The sequence below is a fragment of the Heloderma suspectum genome, chromosome 16, assembly GCF_057233095.1.
Source record: "Heloderma suspectum isolate Gila_16-S chromosome 16, 16-S_ref, whole genome shotgun sequence".
Classification (NCBI taxonomy): Eukaryota; Metazoa; Chordata; class Lepidosauria; order Squamata; family Helodermatidae; genus Heloderma; species Heloderma suspectum.
The window spans coordinates 18,500,638-18,517,233 of record NC_139473.1 but is presented as its reverse complement, the minus strand read 5'-3'; the positions used below and the strand labels follow the sequence as shown (position 1 = coordinate 18,517,233).

At 48.9% G+C, this 16,596-nt stretch overlaps 1 long non-coding RNA gene across 2 annotated transcripts; it reads left to right on the top strand.

The window, feature by feature from the left end:
- The first annotated feature begins 3,790 nt into the window (after positions 1-3,790).
- LOC146335014 (uncharacterized) lies at positions 3,791-7,396 on the top strand. Of its 2 annotated transcripts, none has more exons than XR_014786140.1 (4): positions 3,791-3,899; positions 5,271-5,507; positions 5,580-5,702; positions 7,003-7,396. It is a non-coding gene; the product is annotated as an uncharacterized LOC146335014 (long non-coding RNA). The 2 variants fall into 2 exon arrangements; XR_014786141.1 differs by having other exon boundaries at positions 3,844-3,899; positions 5,242-5,507; positions 7,003-7,382.
- Positions 7,397-16,596: the final 9,200 nt, after the last annotated feature.

Sequence of the window (16,596 nt, the reverse complement as noted above, 5' to 3'; positions counted from 1 at the left end):
CAGGGTTTTACAAGATAATAACATAACCTTGTATGTGGCTCAGTGGCTAATTGTCCTTAGAATTGTGAGCATCTGAAATGTGTAAGTTCAAGAGCGGTTGCCTACTCCCCAGTAAACCTCTCCGTTCAATAAAGGATTCCCTTCATAAACCTGTCCCCCTAACCTTTGTAAAGCCCCCTTTCACCATCCTCACCAGTCAGAGGTCCTAGGGGAAGCAAATGACTTCCCTATGACTTCTCTAGAGGAAGTCATAGGGAAGCAAAATTCAGGATCAATTTCTCACAAAAAAGGGAGTCGTGATAAATCCACTCTTGAGCCAAGGAAAGTTGAATGAGCGGATGTGTGGAGCAATCCCGTTTTGAGGGGTCCCAGACACCCCTTTCTAAGCGCCAGACATGTCCCTGTTAAAAAGCCACTTTGAAAAAGCAAGCGGTCATGTAAGAAATGAAAAAGCCTGTTTGATTGTTTTGAACGGCTGGGGGGAACCGGTGCCACGGACTGAACCTGGCACCTTGCACATGCAAAGCAAAGCACGTGCTCTTCCCCTAAGTTATAGCCCTTCAGAGTCGCCTGTTTGCCAGTGAAACTGGTTTCACATGTGCAAGTCCCCTCAACCAGGTTTTCAAGCTGATGGTTTATCGTACACAGTATCGTTTTTCTCCTTGATTCCACCCGTTGTTCAGTCCTTGCGCCTATCTTTTCTTGCAGTTCCATGAGCGATCTCATGATACAATATGAGTTCTGTCTCATCTGCATTAAGTGCAGGTTGTCATGTGAGAAATTGAAATGCCTGATGTCGTTTTCTGTAAAACCTCGGTGGGGTGAACACCTGGGAAGGCATGCCCATCGCACAGCCTGCGTAAGCCAGACCGTCAGCTCCTCTTTTGTATGGGTGACCCACAAGTTGTGCTGAATTCCAGGCAGTGCTGACTCCGGGTTTTTGAGGGCCCTTGTGGAAGACACCCCCCAAAAGCCCCCTTCCCTCAGTGTGTCTGCCTTCTCACCAGCTGCTGTTGCTCCTTGCCATCTTTCTCATCATTGCTACCACTTATTTCCTTGACTGGCAGAGAGCCAGGGGGCAGGTAGGCAGCAGAACCCCCTGCTCTTTGCAACCACCATTGTCTGGGCTAGAATGACAGGCAGGGGAACAAGCAGGCTGCAATGGTGAAAAAGTAGAAGCAACATCAGGGAGCTTTGGTCTGGGCCCCTCCTGAGGCATGGGCCCTCAGCAAGTGCCCAACCATGCCTACCCCTGGTGCTGGCCTTGTTTGTGAGGTCATAGGCACTACTCAGCTAGCTTTTGCTGCAAACTAGCTGAGCTCCTGTTGTTGTTGTTGTGAAGTTTTGAGGCTTACACAGGCAAAGGGGGAAATGGTCAGGCTTAGAGGCCTGGAGTTTTCTGTCGGGAGGGAGTAGCCCTGAGAGGAGCAGTTTCATTCCTCCGGCTAAGTCTCAGTTTCATTTCTCCGGTAAAGTGTCATTTCTTCAGGTTTGAAGCAGTGCTTTCATTTTGAAGGAGGAGGCTATATAAAGAGAGCGAGAGAGCCAGTAGGAGGGGAGAGACAGCCAGAGCCTGAAGTTGGAGCAGAGCCTGAAGAGGGAGCAGGAAGAAGCAGCCTGGAAAAGTCTAAGGACAGCCAGGGTAAAGGAACTTGCGTTTTGCAACTTTCTATTTTCTTGTAAGGCCTTTTGTATCACTCAGCTCTATCGTGTAAATACTTTCAGTTGTGATTTGCTAGCTTTAGATTTACCACTAAACTGTTGTGGTTGAACCCTGTGCCTAGTGTGTCAGTCACCCCACTCTACAGCTAAACTCCACATTACTGAGAAGGGGGAGTTTAAAAGAAGGAAGGTGGGACTCTTAAGGAGGCGAGAGTTCCTTCAGGAGTCCAGATCATAAGAGGGAACAACTACTACTACGTGCTTTAGTCAAATGCTGCCTGGGTGTTTCCAAATGGGCCCTTCCGCTGTCCTCCTCCTTTCTGTATATTTAGCAAATTGGGGGGGGGGGGCAACCAGGAGATGGGGAGCTTATTCCTGATGGCTCCTCAGTTTCTTTAATGTGTCCTTGCTTATCACTGCCTCAGTCGATCTCCAAGGCAGACAAATGCCATTAGGAACACCACGGCCTGACTCCTGCTGCCAAGCCTGGGTGTGCCTGTTCCCGGAACCATGACATAAGGCCTGTATGTAGCTTTTCCCCCACCCACAGATCAGCTGTCTGGGTAAAGGTCCCCTACCAGAAAATATAAGCGGCTGTTCTCTTGCGAATCCCTTCTGTTCCTGCATTTCCTGGAGCGGGATTGTTTTGTTAATGCCGGGTTTTTTTCCCCCTCCAAAGCCATTTTTAGATCAGCTTCCTCTACCTGATTTGCCTTAAACTTTTTGCATTTGGAAACAGGTCTGCTCTGTATCTAGCGAGAAACAGACTTCTTCCGATCCTGCAAAATGTGAATAGAAATGACTTATTTCATGGGTTGGGCTTCTTTGATTTCTGTTCCAGCATGCAGCAGTAAGTCAAAAAGGGACACGCGCCCATAATGTTTCCTGGACCTTCTGGCCAAAGTGGAATGAACCCCATTGACGGAAAAGGAAAAAAAAAATCCTGCCTCCTACCTTTGCTGCAAGATGACTCATTGAAATATTGATTTGACCTGAAAGTTGTTCATTATTTTTCTTGGCTGTTTGCCAAGCCCCTGCAGGAAGTACTTAAAGAGGGATGATCACTAGGAAATAGATTCAGATGAGCTACGTACAAAAGTCCTATTAGCCCAGGGATGTCAGAGAAATCCACAGCAGATTCAAATAAGTTTGAATTTCTATGAATCTGACCTGCAAATTCCACACCGGACCAGCTTTTCCCAAGTCATGCAGATTCTGCGGACTTGCAGACCTTTTTTTTTTTTTTTAACTTTGGGGGGGTGGGGATTTGCACAAATCTGCATTCACACTAATTCACATCAAATAATGCGGATTGGAGCCTTTGTGCAAATGTGCAGGTGGGTGTTAGTGGCAATGCGAATTAGTGCAAGTAGAATGAAAGTCTGGTTTTAAACGAACTATCAGTGAGCGAATGACAGAACGAAAGACGCCTGACAATCCCCGAAACATGGACAGAATGGAATTAACAAAATCTCCACAGCCGTAGCGATGACTCGGCATTTGCTGAACAGAGCCTCCATGTTTAGAAACAGTGTACCTTTAAATATCAAGTTGGTGGTGTGTGTGGGGGGGAGATAGAGGGGAGAGCTACTGCCTTCAGTTTTTTAAATGTAATTTTTAATTGTGAAATTTCCATTTTCAATTTTATTGTGAAACTTCATAAGCTGCTTGTGGGTTTCCCCGGGATTTCTGGCAGGGCACTGTCAGAAACAGGCTGCTGTACATCAGGTTTGATCCCACAAGTTTCCTGTTCTTAGCTCTGAGAGTTGGGAATGGAATCTCTCTGCCCAGATGTAGCCTACCTGTGAGGACCAAACTACGCATTAGGTTAATTGCGTAGCACGTAGCTGAACCTGATAGTTTTCTTTACTTTTGTGTAACTGCACACACTCCAAGTTTGGATTGGGACCAGTGCATGCCAGGAGGGGAGAATTAAACCTTCCCCCCTGCCCATTCCCCCCCCCCGAAACTCCACCACCCACCACCCCATGATAAAAAAGAAGAAGAAAGGCCCCAATGGAAGAATTTCAAGGAAAAAATGGAGACGGAGGTTTGACTGGGTCCATGTGCAGTTACATGGAAGTAAATGAAGCTTACCTGGCTGTGCTACGCAACTAATGTAACGTGTAGTTGCTGGGGATATACAGCAGGGAGAAAGCTTCTTAACCGTAAGAGCTGTTCCTGTTTGACAGCGGGACGAGCAGCTTCGGGAGGCAGTGGGCTTTTCTTCACTGGAGGTATTTAAGCAGAAACCTGGCTCGGCTCCCACAGGATCTCACAAGACCTGGCTCAGCTGCCGCAGGATCTCGTGAGGCAACTTCTGGTTGCGTGGCTCTCGCTGAGAGCAGCAGCCAACTCGCAGGCGCTCAGGACAGCCCCAACGGGTTGTTCTCTTGCTGAGGCAAAGGCCGTGCTGGGAGAACGGCTGGCGGGGCTCTCTTGGGCACCCACTGGGGGAGGAGGAGGAGGCAATGGGCCCTCCTGGTGTGTGTGAGGGGGTGCAGTGCAATTTGCCATTCCTCTAGCTCGTGCATGAGGCTGCATAATGGTAGGCCTGGCCCTGGTTGCTAAGACAATAACCTGTTTTAAATCTATCGACCTACACGGACACGCGTGTCTTTCTCAAGGGGTGTGTATTAAAAGTAAGAGGATGATTAAAGAAATCAATGCAGGTGCTCTGATTTCAGAGGAACAAACTTAATCCTTGAGAAATGTTTGCGTATCTGCAGAAATCACACCAGCCCACCTATGCGCTTCCCCTTTTATTATTTCTCTCCATCGGGCCGGCCTCATGGGCCTTTTCCTGCTTCCTCTTACTTCTGTGGCTCACTTCTGACACCTCACGCGATGCGTGTAGTCAGCACAGCTGTGGACCGACATCCGCAGAACGGCGCGCTCGAGGTTGTCCGAGTCAGGGCCACGATCTCGCCCCAACAACCCCGCTGTGCGACCTGCAGCAACAATCTCTCCCGCTTGTAACAGGGAGTGGGTGACTCACCTGTGTGTGACTCCCACCGCTTCTTGACATGCTTTTAAGAAAATCGGTTGGCAAGGGAGATAATTCACTTATGTTTTGCTTTGCTTGGGCTTCCTGGGATCTTGAATGTGGCTCAGGGCTCTGCAAAGCTGCATTCCTGAACCTGGCGTGTTTGCCAAGGTAACACGGATGTGCTGGCAGCGGTGTGCTTCTTTGGGAAAGCTCCTTGCCAGTGAGAATCTGTGAGAGGCAGGGAGCGGCGTTTAACCCTTCCCACACCTGCCGGCTTTCTTCTGCAAATGCTCTCCCAAAAGGTTGGGTTTGGTGACTTCCAATTTTGGAATCTGGTTGTGAGCGGGGTGGGGAGGACCAAAAACAGCCTGGGATTTGTAGGGGAGAAACGGTGGGTGGTGGGGGAAGGACAGTGTTGCCCCCTTCTGCCTACTAATGACCTGTGGTGTAGTAGTGAATTTTTGGAGCACAGCTGCTCATCATGACAGCCCGCCTCCAAGGAGAGTCCAAAACTTCAGGCACCTGTGTTGTTGTTGTTGTTGTTTTGACTTAATTTTTATTCTACTTTTATCTTTATAAATGAAATAAAGAATACCAACAACCTAATCACCATCTACAGTTTCCAACATTGCAGTATTCTTGGAGACACGGCAACAACCAGAAAAGCAAAAAAGAAAATATAAAAGGAAAAGAGAAGGCAAGAGATGAAAGAAGAAGAAAACAAAGGGAACAAGAAAAAGTATTAAGAGAAAAGAAGAAAAGAAAAGGAGAAGATTACATATTACAGATAAACTTCAAGCATCGCTCTACTTAAAAGATTATACCATTGCCAATATTACAATTCAGTACAGCCTAGGTAATCCATCTTATTTCAGCAGTATATCCTCATTCCTTCTCTTCTCAAGGTTAACATGCCGAGTCCTTTCAGTCTCTCCTCACAGGGCTTTGTTTCCAGTCCCCTGATCATCTTTGTTGCCCTTCTCTGGACCCTCTCCGGCTTGTCTGCATCCTTCTTCAAGTGTGGTGCCCAGAACTGGACACAGTACTCCAGGTGAGGCCTAACCAGTGCTGAGCAGAGGGGAACTCTTATGTCCTGGGATTTGGAAGCTATGCTTCTATTAATGCAGCCCAAAATGGCATTGGCCTTTGTTGCAGCCACATCACATTGTTGGTTCATATCCAGCTTGTGATCGACAACAATTCCAAGATCCTTCTTGCTTGTAGTGTTGATGAGCCACATATCCCCCATCTTGTAACTGTGCACTTGGTTTCTTTCTCCTAGGTGCAGAACTTGGCATTTATCCCTGTTAAATGTCATTCTGTTGTTTTCTGCCCAGCGCTCCAGTCTATCCACTTTGAATTTTGTTTCTGTCTTCCAAAGTATTAGATATGATAAAGCTAAAATCAACCAACCAGGAATATTGCTAACCAGGCACCCGTGTTGATCCATATCGACAAACGGGTTCTAGCAGTTTTCATCTCCACCAGGAGCAGGTCTTTGGTAAAGCTGTCGGGTCTGAACTGCCCATTCAAAGCCAAGCCGGCCCCAAAGTTACTTGCATTACAACAGGGAAGAAGATACTCATCCCCCACCCCCCACCCCACTGCCGCTGCTGTGAGGATTGCAGCTAAGCTCAGAGGGAACAGGGCAGTTGGCGGGGGGCAGATGATCTCAGCATCCCTGCTAATGACAAAGTGCTGGTGCTGCTGCGTCCCTGCAAACCCCTGACTCCACTGCACCACAGTGGCAATAATTCATCAGGTGTAGTGTGGTCCCTTTCTAGAAGATGCTTCCTTCTAGTCCAACACTCTAACGCAACCTTCCCTGACCTGGCACCCTCCAGATGTGTCGGACTGCCATTTCCATCGTTCCCAGGCAGTGTTGTCCTGGCGCTGGTCCCTTCGGGGTTCCTGAGCCAGAGCAGAGCAATGATATTGGCTGCACAAGGTTTTGGGGCCTGCAGCATAAAAGAGCAGACTGGGTGATCTGGCCAGAGCTGGTGGCCAGCCTGGGTAGACGGAGTCACTCCAGGACCTGGTTAGGGCTGGCTCCATCTTTGAGAAGGGCTGGCTGTGTGTGCACACGCACACACACACTCACTTAGCAGGTGCCAGGGGTCCCCTTATGACCTGGACCCCTGAGCAACTCCTTAAGCATATCTTGCCTCCTTAAGAGTCCCACCTCCCTTCTTTTAAACTTCCCTTTCCCAGTAATGTGGGGTTTCGGCTGTAGATGTGGAGTGGTTGGCACTTCAGACATCTGGGTGTTAACCACAAGAGTTTCCTGGTAAATTAAAGCAAGCAAATTACAACTAAAGGTATTTACAGAATAGAGCTGTATTCTCTTCCAGTCCTTGAAAGGTGGTCACAGAGAGGAAGGCCAGGGTCTCTTCTCGATCATCCCAGGGTGCAGGACACAGAAGAATGGGCTCAAGTGACACGAAGCCAGATTCCGGCTGGACATCAGGAAAAAATTCCTGACTGTTAGAGCAATATGACAATGGAACCAATGACCCAAGGAGGCGGTGGGCTCTCCCACACTGGAGGCGTTCAAGACAAGGCTGGACAGCCACCTGCCAGGGATGCTCTGACTTGGATTCCTGCATTGAGCAGAGGGTTGGACTCAATGGTCTTGTAGGTCCCTTCCAACCCTACTATTCTATGATTCTATGAAAGCTGAGTGATACAAAAGACATTAAGAGAAAATAAAGGTTGCAAAAACACAAGGTCCTATACCCTAGCTGCACTTAGACTTCTCCAGGCTGCTTCTTCCTGCTCTTTCTCCAGGCTGTGGTCTTCCTCTCTCTGGCTCTCTCTCTCTCTCTTTATATCCCCTCCTCCCCCCAAACCAAAAGTGCTGTTTCAAACCTAGAGAAATGACACCTAACTCAGGAAAATGCAATCTAACCAGGGAAATGAAACTATCCTCTCAGGCTTACCCCTTCCCAACAAAAAATCCCAGGCCTCAAGGCCTGACTTTTCCCCCATGCCTCTGTAGGCCTCAGACCTTCGCAGCAGGTCTGTCTGGTTGCGGTGGCAGTGCCAGAGAGCTGCGCAATGCTGCGCTTTTAAAATTTTCGACAATGCCCCAGAGGAAAGCTAGGCCAGGGGTGTTGTGGGAAATAGTGTGTTGTGGCTGGATCTAGCTGCTTAGTGCTGCTTGGAGGGCCAAGCCAGAAAAAAAAAATCAGGGGAAGGCCAGGGTCGGCATCAGAAATGGGCCTAGGCAGCTGCCCATGCATGCCCCATCCTGTCATGGCCCCTGTCTCCAGGGGCCCTTCACATTAAGGAGAAGCCCCAGGGGCATTCCTAGGCAGTGGAGGCTGGTGCCTCTGATTTTGGTACATGAGCTCTGGGTTTCAGTCAGAACCAGCCAGAATTCTATAGGAGCTTTCCAGGGTGCTGAACTTTTGGGGGGGGAGGAATAGGGGTCAGGACCTTGGATAGCTCCTTAAGAGTTCTGGCTGGTTTTGACTGAAACCCAGAATGGATTCACAGCCCCAGCGAAATCGGAGCCACCAGCCTCCACTCTTCCTAGGCAATGGCAAGGTTCAGGCCCCAGTCCCGTGGGATGCAAATCTGCATATGAGCATGTGTATATATGTATATGCAAATATAGAATCAATTAGTGGTATTTATTAAATTTCGCAGGGGTCAAAGCCAGCCAATTAATTTCTCACCCAAATCATCTCAAATAAAATCATCCCAGTTAATTTGCACCCTGCCCAATGGAGATCATCCCAAACCAACGCAAAAAGCTTTTCTCTCTCTCTCTAACTTCATTGCCATGCAGAGGGACGCCTTTTTGAAGGGTGTGTGTGTGTCGCAGCAGCAACTCCTCTTGAAAACTGCCATCCTGCATTGAAATTAAGCTGGGGGTGGGGGAACCCATCCACTTGCAATGACGGACACTCGGGGCTCTGTGGAATAGACCCTGGGCGCTGTGGAATGGGTTCGGGGCCCACGCCCCAAGCGCCCACGCCTAACAGCACCCACCACAGAGGATGACCGTTCCCAGACCTGGGAGCTCCGCGTTTCTAGCCCTGACACCGACTCGCCCAGCCTAGGCAACTAACTAGGCCAGTTGCCGCTGCTGGTGCTGTCCTGGTTAGCGGAGGCCGGGTTTTGTGTGGGCGAGGCAAGCTTTTCCAAAGAGCTTTTTAAAATCAAAGACTCGGGACTTCCTGCTCAAAAAGGAATTCTCTGAGGGGGAAAGAAAGAAACACTGCTGTGCAAGGCAAGGCCCTCGGCTCGCACTAGTCTTGGCCCAGCAGACTTCAAGAACAATGCCGCATTGTTTTGCGTGGAATACAGCACAACCGCCAGCTGGTTCTGCCCAGTTCCTGTGGAAACCGATTGCTCCGATTGATTTGCCGCTTGTTTAGGTGGTCCTTGAGTTGTTTTGTTAGTGGGGGGAGGGGGGGACGTACCGAAGTGGAATGCTGAGATGGACTCCATCAGTATCCTGTCAAGAGTCGAGTTGTGCTTCAGTCCAGGGCGGTAATCTCCAAGCAGAATCTCCCACAAGAAATCGATTTAATTCCACTGTTAAAACTCAAACCTTCCAGAGGAGGTTCCCTGCTACCTCTCTGCCTGAGTCCCTGGTCTGAATGTGCTTCCTTCCACTCGGGATCCACTCTCGCCACAGTGGCTCATACGTTCTCACTTTCCAAAAGTCAGCCCAGTCTGGTGCAAACCAAAAGTGAATTTTGCCATTTTAATTCTGAGGGAAAGGTGTTTGTCAGCTATCAGATGTTCAGGAAGCCCCAGTAAGGGATGACGGGGGCGAATGTCAATAGCTCCCCTTACTCCCTCATCATTCCATACTGCAGAACTGGCTTTCTTTTTTTTACTAGAACCCCAAAGTCCACCATTTGGAATCAGGTGCAAATTGGTGAGTCAGGTTATTTCCTGCCCCCCCCAGCAGGGCCCCCCAATCATTTTTGGGGTCACTGTGCTCATTTGGAATTTTGAGGGTGTGTCGTGGGTGCTCTCACAAAATGGTTGCTGGGGGGCATGCCCATTCATGAAATGGCTGCCATGGTGGGCATGGTGGTCACGAAACACTCATTCCCAGAAGGCAAATGGTGAGACTAAAAAGTAACTTACCCAAGAACCTAAGTACAAGGCATAGCTGGAGGGTTCTCAGCACCAAAACCCAATTTTGAACGCAAATAGAGATGGTGCTGGAGGGCAGCCCTTTGCTTTGCAGCACCTTGGAGAGCTCCTGTAGTATTCTGGCTGTACTGTGACAGAACTCATACTCATAGAACTCATAGAATCCTAGGGTTGGAAGGGGCCTACAAGACCGTCGAGTCCAACCCCCTGCTCAGTGCAGGAAGCCTGGTTCCCAGGCGGTCTCACATCCAAGCACTAACCAGGGCTGACCCTGCTTTGCTTCCGAGATCAGACGAGATCGGGCACATCCAGCCCTTTGCTGAACCCAGAAGTAATTCACCACCCCACGAAAATCAGAGCCACCAGCCACCACTTCCTAGGAATGCCCCTGGGGCTGTTTCTTAATGTGACGGGCCCCTGGAGACAGGGGCCAGGTCAAGACAGGGCATGCATGGGCAGCTGCCCTGGCCTTCCCCTATTTTTTTTTTCTGGCTTGGCCCTCCAAGCAGCCAGATCCAGCCACAGCACACTATTTCCCGCAACACCCCTGGCTTAGCTTTCCTCTGGGGCGTTGTGGAAAATTTTAAAAGCGCAGCATTGCGCAGCTCTCTGGCACTGCTAACGCAACCAGACAGACCTGCTGCGAAGGTCGGAGGCCTACAGAGGCATGGGGGAAAAGTCAGGCCTTGAGGCCTGCGATTTTTTGTTGGGAAGGGGTAAGCCTGAGAGAATAGTGTCATTTCCCTGGTTAGGTTTCATTTTCCTGAGTTAGGTGTCATTTCTCTAGGTTTGAAACAGTATTTTTGGTGGCTGGGAAGAATGTGTTTGGCCACAGCATGAAGAACTTCATCAGGAGAACTTTAAACTGAATCCTACAGGGAAGGGAGATGTAAAGTTGGGGGTAACAGTGGACAAAGGCTCATGCACATGGAGAGAACAGGTCTAACAGCGCCCAATAATAGCCTTCACAAACATGTAGGAAGAAAGCCAGACCATGAAGCACATGGTCCTCGATGTCAATATACTAATGCCCAGAGTATGGGAAACAAACAGAACGAACCTGAACTCTTAATACAGGAGGGAAATTATGACTTGATAGGGTAACTGAAACTCGGTGGGATGACTCCCATGACTGGAACACAGCAATTGAAGGATATAACTTGTTCAAAAAGAACAGAAAGGGAGGTGGAGTTGCACTATATGTTAAAAATACATATCTCTGCACAGAAATACAGGAGGACGAGCTTGGTAGCCCCATCGAGAGCATCTGGATCAAAATAAATGGAGCAAAGAATAAAAGGAACCTGGTGGTCGGAGTCCACTACCAGCCACCCAATCATGGAGAAGACAAGGATGAAACTTTTGAAAAGCAAACTGCCAATGTTTCAAGGAAGCATGATGTAGTAGTAATGGGGGACTTCTTTCCCCAGTATTTGTTGGGAGACAAATTCTGCAAAACATGGCCCCTCCAGGAAATTCCTGACTTGTGTGGCGGATAAGGGATGTCGGAGAATTTCTCCATGAATATCCAGGAGGCCGAATGCCAACACATTCGGCCCCCCGAAATTGGTGGAGAAACGGTCCACCCCCCCCACCCCTGGGATGGGACTTACCTTTGTCGAATGTCCCTGGCGGCGGCAGCTCCCGGCAGCGGTTCGGCGGTGGCAGCGGCCGGTCTTCCGACCGGCTGCTGCCGCCACCATTTCCAAGTAAAAAAACAACAAACATAATAGGCTACGTAAAGATTTACGTAGCCAATCACAGCTGACTTGGGGGGGGGGAAGCGTTGCGCTATTTGCGTTGCCCTTATTTTCGCCGTAGTCTATGTAAATGTTTACGTAGACTACACGTGCCCAAATAAGGAACGCAAATGGCGGCGCCCATGGGTGCCGCCATTTGCGTACGCGCTTTTTTTCCCCCCAAAGTCAGCCGTGATAGGCTACGTAAACATTTACGTAGCCTATCACAGCTAACTGCAGGGACGCAAACGGCGGCGGCTATGGCCGCTGCCATTTGCGTCCCAGCAGGACTAGAGGATTTGCAGCCAGAGGGACGGAGCGCCTCCCCCCCACCGCAAAGCAAGCTGCGGTACCAAGTAAGGGACTTTCGTCCATCCCTACGGATAACTTCCTCCTACAGAAAGTGGAGGAAGGAACTAGAGGATCGGCTATCCTTGACTTGATCCTAACCAACAGAGATGACTTAGTGGATAAAGTAGCAGTTACGGGAATTCTGGGGGAAACTGATCATGTTGTACTTGAGTTCTCGGTTCTAAAGGAAGCAAAAGCTGAGTGTAGGCAAACGTGTACCCTGGATTTTAGGAAAGCTGATTTTAATAAACTCAGAACAATGATCAGGAAGTTCCCATGGCAAGCAACTCTAACAAGAAAGGAGTCCAAGATGGGTGGGAGTTTTTAAAAAAGGAAATTCTAAAAGCACAATTGCAAACAATTCCAACAAGAAAAAAAGGAGGAAGACAACAGAAGAAGCCAATGTGGCTTCACAAAAAGTTTAGAGATAACCTGAAAACAAAAAAGGACACATATAGGAAGTAGAAGGAAGGCCAAGCTGCAAGTACAGGCAGGTAGCACAGAATTGCAGGGATGGCGTCAGGAAGGCTAAAGCTGAGAATGAGCTGAGGTTAGCGAGGGATGCTAAAAGCAACAAAAAGGCTTTCTTCAGATACATAGAATCATAGAATAGCAGGGTTGGAAGGGGCCTACAAGGCCATCGAGTCCAACTCCCTGCTCAATGCAGGAATCCAAGGCAGAGCATCCCTGACAGATGGCTGTCCAGCCTCGTCTTGAATGCTTCCAGTGTGGGAGAGCCCACCACCTCCCTAGGTAATTGGTTCCATTGTCGTATTGCTCTTACAGTCAGGAAGTTTTTCCTGATGTTCAGCCGGAATCTGGCTTCCTGTAACTTGAGCCCATTATTCCGTGTCCTGCACTCTGGGATGATCAAGAAGAGATCCTGGCCTTCCTCTCTGGGACAACCTTTCAAGTACTTGAAGAGTGCTATCATATCTCCCCTCCTCTTCTCAAGGCTAAACATGCCCAGTTATTTCAGTTCCTCTTCATAGGGCTTTCCAGTCCCCTGATCATCTTTGTTGCCCTCCTCTGAACCCTGTCCGGTTTGTCTGCAAAAGGCAAATGCTATTTTGGGCTGCATTAATAGAAGCATAGATTTCTAATCCCGGGAAGTCCTAGTTCTCCTCTGCTCAGCACTGGTTAGGCCTCATCTGGAGTACTGTGTCCAGTTCTGGGCACCACACTTTAAGAAGGATGCAGACAAACTGGAGAGGGTTCAGAGGAGGGCAACAAAGATGATCAGGGGACTGGAAACAAAGCCCAAGAGGAGAGACTGAAAGAACGGGGCATGTTTAGCCTTGAGAAGAGAAGACTGAGGGGAGACAGGATAGCGCTCTTCAAGTACTTGAAAGGCTGTCCCAGAGAGGAAGGCCAGGATCTCGTCTCTATCATCCCAGAGTAAAAGACATGGAATAATGGGCTCAAGTGACAGGAAGCTAGATTCCGGCTGAACATCAGGAAAAACTTCCCGACTGTTAGAGCAATACAACAATGGAGCCAATTTCCTAGGGAGGTGGCGGGCTCTCCCACACTGGAGGCATTCAAGATGAGGCTGGACAGCCACAAGTCAGGGATGCTCTGACTTGGACTCCTTCATTGAGCAGGGGTTGGAGTCGAAGGTCTTACAGGCCCCTTCCAACCCGACGATTCTGTGATTCTAAGTCCCTACAAACCAGTTCATACTCTTGTTGTACAGGTGAGGATCACAGAGGCCGAGATATAAGGAAATAACACAGCACCAGCCAAGACAGAGGTTTCTTTTATTTGTTGTTTTGCTGCCAATTTCCCTTCTGATTATTATTAAACAACTGTGAGATGGAAATCGTTGCTAACTGTGAGAGAAATGTTCCTGGTCCAGGGGTAAAAGGAAAAAGGGCAGGACTGGGGAAGAATTGAGTCAGAAGAGAGCTGGCGGAAGTTGCACGGTGCAGCCAGTGAATAAACTGTTGTTCACCTTGCCAAGTTGTGGAGAGTGTTGGTTAAAGGCCCCCAAAGGTTTGAGTAACAACACATGGTGGCAGTGGTACAGATCCGGAATCCCACTATCTGAAACAAAAAGAGAAAAGAAGAAGAAAAGGGGTACCAAGAGCCACTTCAGCCTGCTAAGAACTGTGAAGGGGAACAGAGGCATCTGTGGCAGGGAGAAAATGGCAGCCGCTTCCTTTCATGTCTGGTCCCTGGACCGATTTCCATTTGCAATCCTCAGTGACTGGCCAAAAGGGAGGTGCAAATATGAAAGGTGCCAGATAGCTTCAGAGTTAAAAAGCAAACCTGAAGAGGAATAGATCAGAACATTGATTCACCTGATGGGGACCAGGCGGATGATATTGTGCTTTTGTTCAGGCTGAGTGAAGGAGGTGCAAAGAAATATAATATTGCGATGGAAAGTCTTGAAACTGGAATGCCAGTGTGGTGTAGCAGTTAGAATTGTGGACTGGAACTCGGGAGACCCGGGTTCCAGTCCCCACTCGAATATGAAGCTCACTGGGTGACTTGGGGCCAGTCATTGATTCTCAGCCTCACCTCCCTCGCAGGGTCGTTGTGGGGAAAAGATGAAGACGAGGAGGAGGAGGGCCATGTTAGCCACCTTGGGTTCCTTGCAAGAGGAAAACAGGTGGAATATAAATGTAATATCTATATCTGTATGGCCTTTCATTGTCAAATCACAGGGCGCTGCAGAAAATTCATTAAAACAAGAATTGAAATAAAATTCAAAGATATAAACTGCTCTACTAAGCTAGATATTAAAATCAACCAATGCCTGGGTAAACAGATGTGTCTTCAACAGGTTCTGAAACACCTTCAAGGATGGTACCTGTTGCACTACAGAAGGGAGAGAATTCCAAAGGCGGGAGCCACAACCAAAAAGGCCCTTCCCCTGGTTGTCATCAGATGGACTTTTTACAGGTGATGGGACAACCAGGAGGTGGCTGATAGTCGAGGTCACGTGCGTTCTCTTTTTGGCCTCTGAAACTGGGAATATATCTAAGTTAGCAAATGAAGGTGAAGCTTGCAGAAGCGAGCAAGCGACAGGAGGGTTTGCCAGCAAGCGTTGCATTTAAGAGCAATGTTTATTTTTCCCTGCTGAGGGTTAACACAACGGCCCCCAGACAAAGGGGGCACAGGGAGTCTGAGTTCTCCCTCCGGCTGACCTTAGAAAAAGGAAAATTGGCAGCGCTCGCTGCTATTGTGAGGCCTTGTCAGACTCAAAGAGCAGCTAAGAAATGGCCTTATCAGGGCTAACATGGTCTTTAAAAAGAAAAGGAAAATGTCCTCATGCCAGGCATTTCAAGGCCTTGTCTGAGCCATTGTTCTACGGAAATCTGAGCAAAGTCCTATAATGATGCCCCTGCCAGGTTCGGGGTGTGTGTGTGTGTGTGTGTGTGTGTGTGTGTAGGGGGGCATATGTCCTCTTTTACAGAGGACATTCCTCTTATTTGAAGAGCTGCCAGATGACCTACTCTGTTTCAGGGCATACAATTCCAGTTTAGAGGTAAAGAACCATAAGGATTGTGACCCATCAGCAGTTCTCCCTTGGACAGCAGGCGGAACACAGCTCACCTGATCACCATTCTCCATTCTGGACTGGTGAGATTTACTGGATTTCTCTTTAAATTGTAATAATTCTTTCAAAATTTGCATCTATTCATATTAATTAGCACACACACACATTGTTATATGAATGTGTGCCCTCTTTTTCAGTTATGTGTTTCCTCTTTTGGGGGCAATTCAGAAGCGGCAGCTCCAGCCTTCGCCCAGGTGGGTCGTGGCTGCCATCTTTGTTTCCAACATCGCCTCAGAATCTGAATTATTTCAGGACATTGTGGGAGAGAGGAACGTCTGTTGCCACACACACACAAAAGGCGTCCGCCAATATGGTGGGCATTTCTCCACCTCCAGCACCCTGGAATGACTCAGCTTCTAGGACATGGTCAGAATTGAAACAAAGATGGCGACTGCAAGCCAGATGCTGCCTGTGGGTGGGAGCATGAGTTTTTTTTAAAGAGGGCATGTGTCAGTTGCCCGAGGATGCCCTCAATGCCTGCTGCCTGTCAGGGGTGTTTCTGAGTGCAGGGAGTGGGAGAGCAGTTCAGATTCTGAAGGAGAACTGCCAGACATTGGGGAGGTGTTTCCCCAGGCTAGTCCAGATATTAGTGGGCCGGCTTCCCAGGTTACAAATGTCCAGCTGGCTGAGCGGAGGGTCCCTCTTCACATACACACACACACACCCCCGTGAGAGGCAGAGAACAGGAGGAGGCCGAGTCTGGGGAGTATGACCTAATAGATGCCAGAAGCAGGCACAGAGCAAAGAGAGAGAAGGCCGGGGCGGAACTTAGACGGTCTCCCCGACTGGCCTTGCGTGCAAAGCTGCGCTTAGAGGCCTCACGAGAAGAGAGGGGCCTCCCCCTCTTATGTTAGGCTAGCCAGACCGCCTCCCTCTTCAAACGGTGGGCAACTCTCGTAACTTCCTTTTGAATCCCCTGAAGGCATTCCTTTGTAGACGGAGAGTCTCTGAGGATTTGCATCTGTGTGGCCCTGTGAAGTAATAGATTAAAAGCTGTAGACTGAAGCCTCTCGTCTGTGTATGTTTGGGCACTGAAGTAAAGTGGGGGCTAAGAAAATCCTGACACTACCCCTCAGAGTTGATAATACTGGGCTAGGTGGACCAGAATAAGGCAGCCCCTTTTAAAAACAGCCATCCAAGGCATGGACTTGGTTGTTTGTGCACAGGCATGT